The sequence below is a fragment of the Uloborus diversus genome, chromosome 1 (genome assembly GCF_026930045.1).
Source record: "Uloborus diversus isolate 005 chromosome 1, Udiv.v.3.1, whole genome shotgun sequence".
In the NCBI taxonomy this organism is placed as follows: Eukaryota; Metazoa; Arthropoda; class Arachnida; order Araneae; family Uloboridae; genus Uloborus; species Uloborus diversus.
The window spans coordinates 246616324-246622323 of record NC_072731.1 but is presented as its reverse complement, the minus strand read 5'-3'; positions in this window follow the sequence as shown (position 1 = coordinate 246622323).

Genomic DNA, 6000 nt, shown 5'->3' with positions numbered 1-6000 from the left:
ATCTCCCAGGCCAGAACAAATATAAAATTGAATTCTGTTGTTTAAATTTTTTCTAGATAGCATAAAAGAACAAGGAAAATGAAAGACAATTACAAACCGAAAATTGCTGCCATCATTAATACATGCTTATTTTATTGTTACGAACCTTAGCATCTGTGTTTTGGAAAACCAATTTATGACTCATTGTCTTCTAATTTGCAACAATCATTCATAACACCGAATGAATATGATCAGTTGTTTTGGAAGGATTCAGAACATATTTTTCATTTCGTGACATTGAATACAACAACGGGCCACATGAATCACCTTTGCGAAGCAGAGATTGGTCACCACTGTAATAAACCATTACATGGTTTCAGGTAAGAAATAAAGCATAGTCCAGTATCATTTTAGCAAGGATTATATTCAGTGCAATATTTTAAAAACTGCAGCAAAATGAAATTTTTTGTTTGCCGAGGTGCACCACAAAACCATTCAAACCTCATCGAAATGGAGTCTACATTTGAAATGCAGTAAACTTGCTTTGAACAACTCAACATGCGGGGAAACCTATAGATAATATACATCTTAAAAGTCTTAGTCAGTTGTAAATTACTATTTTAACTCCATTTTCAGTTAATGAACAACATAATTTTCACAAAAAAAACGTTTTTGAGAGTTTTAACTAATCCCAATGCTTTCAAATCCCCAAAAAGTTATTCAGTCGACAAACTATTAAGAAAACTTGAAGAAATTTCATGAAAGCAAATGCATTGTTCTTAACTGAAATTCATTTTTCTTTTGAAGTCCATCTTGCAAAGTTTTTATTTAAACAAACAACTCTAGCAAAAAATATTAACTCCAAATACTTCAAGCTTTTCAATAATGGTTATTGGTTATATACAAGATTCTAAGTGACAAACCTCCCAAATCTAATGTACCGTATTTTCCTTCAGATTATCTATATATATTAAAATAAAAATACGATCAATGAAATTGTGAAAGGAAATCTGTGGCAGGTCTGCGTTTATAGGAGACCCCGTAGCATCTACAGCCTTGAAATTTCCAACAAAATTACTTCAAGCCTTGGGTTTTTGCACCTAGGTTTTTTTAAAAAATTTGCTTAAAATAATAATGACAAAAAACTAAAATTTCCTATAAATTGCCTAGTAAAGGATGAAAGATTTCCCACACCCCTTAACATTAGATATCGTTTGCAAGATTTTTTTTTCTGAATAAAAAAAAAAGTTTGTTTCTATTTCCTCAATGAGTTAGAGCAGTAGATATAAGTTTCTATATCAGTGAAAAGTCCTAGGCTACACTCAGTTCAAGCACGGAGCTTAAGAGCAAAATATATTACTAGAGACCATGAATTTGAAATCCAACTTTGCTAACGTATGAAACAGCAGTTTTGCAATGCTCGGGATCAGTAAGTTGGTACAAGTTATTTGAAACCTGTGAAAGAGGTGCTCTTCAAAGCGTTTTTTTTTTTTCAATTCCTCGGTTATGCATATTTTTATCAAGTTCTTTTTGTCTTCGGGTGGGAACAGGATTGTATTCTAATTATGAGCTCTTTATTTAAATTGAGGGCTCTGTGGTAGAAGTTTCGTCTTTTAGACCGGAGGTTGCGGGTTCGAATCCTGCCTGTGCCCTGCGTGTTATTTCCTTCTCTCTCGTGATGTAAATCTTTCCTGTGTATGTACCGAGGCAAGGCGCATTGTACGCAGTCCTCAATGTATATGAACAGGGTGGCGACAGATCAGGGAAAAGTCAGGGAACTTTATTAACCAGGGAAAAATCAGGGAAATATCAGGGAGTTTTGAAAAAATAACAAAAAATCAGGGAAAATTCATTTTATGAAGAATTTTTTTTTTTGCTTTACAAAATTAAATACTCTAATTTCCTACGCATTTTCCGCCAATTATCTGTTCAAAAAAAGTAAAATTAATGAGGTGCGATTATGCACTGCCGCATATTTGTGCATTTTTTTTCCTCAACGTCAAAGTATTGAATCTTACTTATTAACCACATGATGAACTTCCTAAGATTTCTTCTGTGTCTGTTAGGTTGTTTATTTTACCTAGCTTGAAATTTCCTTTTACGCTTTCAATGCTACGTAAAATAAACAACCATACAGGCAAAGAGGAAGCCTTCATTAATGCCTTAGCTCCTTTGCCTTTATTCCATTGTCTCGAAGTAATTAAGTATTGTAATCACGATTTCAAGAAGAAATCTTTGGTTTTTGAATTAATACTATAAAAGCTTAAAAGTTATTACTTCTTTGAGTTTTTAATTTAATTGCTAAAATAGTACTTTCAATTAAAAAAACTTTGTTTTTTGCCGTTATACTATTTGTTGTCACCGCAGATTGTAAAGGTTTTCTTTTCTTCAGACTTAAGTAATTTTTTAATTTTATATCCAAGTTGTATTCTTTTATATATTTTGATATTAACTAATTGCTTTTTTTTTCTTGCATTCAAAGTTGTTTGTTACGAAAGCAATCTAAGATTTTTTTTTTTTGTTACATACCTACTAAAATCATTTTAAATAGAGTTAACTTGTGAACTTAAGTAAATATTTTAATTTTTTTATTGTTAAAATGATGTATTCATTCATTAAAACCTATATTCTTGATTATAGAAAAGCTCCCTATGAATGGATGTCAAATGGTTTGATCTGTTTTTCATAAATATGTCAATTAGTTAGATAAGAATAACTACATTACTTCTATTCTTTCACTGTTACTTTTTATTCTTGCAACAATTATTACACTGTTTGAAAATTTAGTTCAAAATAATTTCAATTACTTTTTAGTTCTATCATAAATACACATATGTTTTTAAGAGTAATTTTAATAGTTTCTGAAATTTCTTATGCTAAGTGGTTTCTAGAAGTAAAGTTTTTTTTTTTTTTTTTTTGAATTTTCTATAATCTTTCCATGTATAAAAATTTAATATACTCTTTTGTTGGTTTTTCTTTCCTTCCAAAAAAATTGTCTTGGTTTTTTTTTTAACCATTTTATTAAAAAAGTAGCATCTTTTTAAAATATATCTTTAGTTCAACAACTTTACACAACTTAAAACGTTTAAAATACTGCATTTAATGCAAACATACAATGGATTTCAAGCAGAGCAAAGAAAGAAAACCATTATCATTGGCAACGTAAATCAGGGAAATTTGGAGAACTTAATCAGGGAAATCAGGGAAAAGTCAGGGAACTTTTTTTCACAGTTCCTGTCGCCATCCTGATGAAGCATTGCCTGCTGTATAAATAAATTAATGAATAATTCCAATTCCATTTTCTACACAGGAGGGAGAGAGGGATTTTTATTTTGTTTAATGCGTTTTTAAATCTGATTCTTTCTAATGAACGATTTAAATCTTCGTAATAAGATCTGGAAGAAATCTTCGAGGATTGGTAAACTCTAATAACGAGCAGGGAGCAGAACGCCCTAGTCTGTTAAAAAAGTAAAATTAATGAGGTGAGGTTTATCTGTGCTTTTTCCTTTTTCATTGCCAAAGCATTTAACCTCAATACTGTACCTCAGAGCCAGAATGACCTAAATCACATGTTACTTTTACAGGAGAGGGGAAGAAAAATTTCATTTGAATTTTGACATTTGGAATTCAAATTATGTTTTTCGCAATAACGAGTGCATATGTAGGCGTTTGTTTGTGTCTATGTGCAGGTATGAGTGTGTGTATGCATGCGTGAATGTATGTGTGTGTGTATGAGTGTGTGTATAAGATATGGGTGCAAGCTGGAGACGGTTTTCGCTGGAGGAGCAGCATCGTGAGGCCGGTCGACGGTGGTGCTGCAGAGGGAGGGGGGGGGGGGGGAAATAAAATCATAGAATATCAAAACAGTCAAATGAGAACAATAAGCAATGTGATTGCTCAAAAAAAATTCTGGAGCATATAAGCATAGGATGGTTTGCGTGATCTTTAAACCCTGGTAAAAAATAGAAAAGGATTTTTTTTCTAAAGAATTGCATTTATGGGTAAGTTCGAAAACTCGCCGCAGTCGCACCGATGCCACCGCAAGCGTTCGGAAACTCAATCAGCTGAATTTTGGTGCCACCGACCAGCGTTCGGAAATGCATGCTGTTGCTCTACAGCGGTCGATGCGGTTGAAACCAGTCCTACCGCAGTCTGGACATGGTTTGCGAGATCACGTGGTATGGTTCGACCAATCCGATTGTGCATCAAATCTTACACGCTCTGTGATTGGAGCATCGATCAAAGCGTCGTCTGCTGATGAACTAAAACTACCGCGATGTAACCACAAGCGCTCAGAAACACAGCTGTTCCACCGGGAAACCAGAAAAGTTCCAGTGATGTCATTACCGCAACGTGACCAGCCGCACGATGCGACCGGAAAGATGTTTCCGAAATTAGCCCATATGGCTCTCTGCGGAATGGGCTTCTACATACAATGCACTGCTCAACGGAAAATTGCAAAGAGTTCTATAATAGAACTCTTTGGAAAATCGCTATTTTTGTACTTACGTCAGTCTGGATTTGAGGTACACGGTTCACTGATAGAAACCGCTTCGCTGACTATAAAGTTGTTTATTTTACATAGCTTGAACTTTTTCATCTTACGCGATTCAGGCTATGTAAAACAAACAACTATACAATCAAAGAAGAAGCCTCTATTTGCACAAGATTAGATCCTTGTCCTGACAATGTCACAGAAAAAATTAGTGTAGTAAATTCATGATTTCAAGAAGAAATCATTATTTTTCTAGATTGATTGAGATAATGACTGCTATAACCAGTTGCTCAAATAACTATGCTTATTAACCAAAAGTGTCCAATGAAGCATCGCCTGGTATACACTTTTCACTCCAGGGTCCCCCGTACCTCTCCAGTATTCGGAACTCCAGCGCTCGAATACGCTACCTTGCGGTGATTTACAAAACTGCCGATGGAACTAAAACATTGCCACGTTTTAGTTCCATGTGTGTCTGTTGACGTAAACACAGGCAGTTTGTTCTGAGTATTTATTAACGCAATCGATGTGTCTTAGTTTGCTTTCAGCTACAGAAATTAATTCGTCCCTTAGTAGTATTCTCGAGCTTCTCAAAAAAATGTTAGTTTTCCTTATTTCTTTCAAAAAAGTATTAAATGGTGGACGCGTAAACAAGAAAACTCTGGATTCGGAACTCCAGCGCTCGAATACGCTACCTTGCGGTGATTTATAAAACTGCGAATGCAACTAAAACATTGCCACGTTGCGCTCCACGTGTATCTGTTGACGTAAACGCGGTCAGTTTGTTCTGAGTAACGCATTCAACATGTCTAAGAACGCCTTCAACAACAGAAATTAATTCGTCCCTTAGTAGTATTCTCGAGCTTCTCAAAATAATGTTAGTTTTCCTTATTTCTTTCAAAAAAGTATTAAATGGTGGAAGCGTAAACAAGAAAACTCTGGATTAACAAAATTGGATAACGTTATACCAGGTAAAATTTTTTATTGTATGAATTTGTAAGAATATGAGTTTTTTTTAATCTTAAATTAATTTAACTAATCATATTTTACAGCAGCATTTAGTTGGAATGGACAGTATGCAAAATATTTTCTTGGATTTATTATCGTAGAACAAAATGAAAAATGTTTAACCTAGAAAGAATTTACTTTATTCCTTTTATTCTCAGCTGAAAGGTTTCGCCAAATTTGTTTAGGGTTATAATTTTGGTATTGTGCGAGCAAAGTAGCCTTGGCGAGATTTCGCGTTTTTAGTTAAACCATTTTTAATTTTTATCATGAGTGGAATAAAATGGTCGTAAGATTACAGAATTCGATAAGTGAAAAGAAATAATGGTCAATCAACTGAAAAGAAAACTACCACCATATATCCGTGAGAATTTTGTTGATGATTTGCATAACATGACACAATTAAATCGTAACTCAGAAATTAGAAAAATCGAAACAGAAAATTTTTAAATGAACCGATTCGGGAATTCGAGAGAAATAACTCAGCTACAAATGGAAAAAAAAATAAGCGCTAGCCAAGC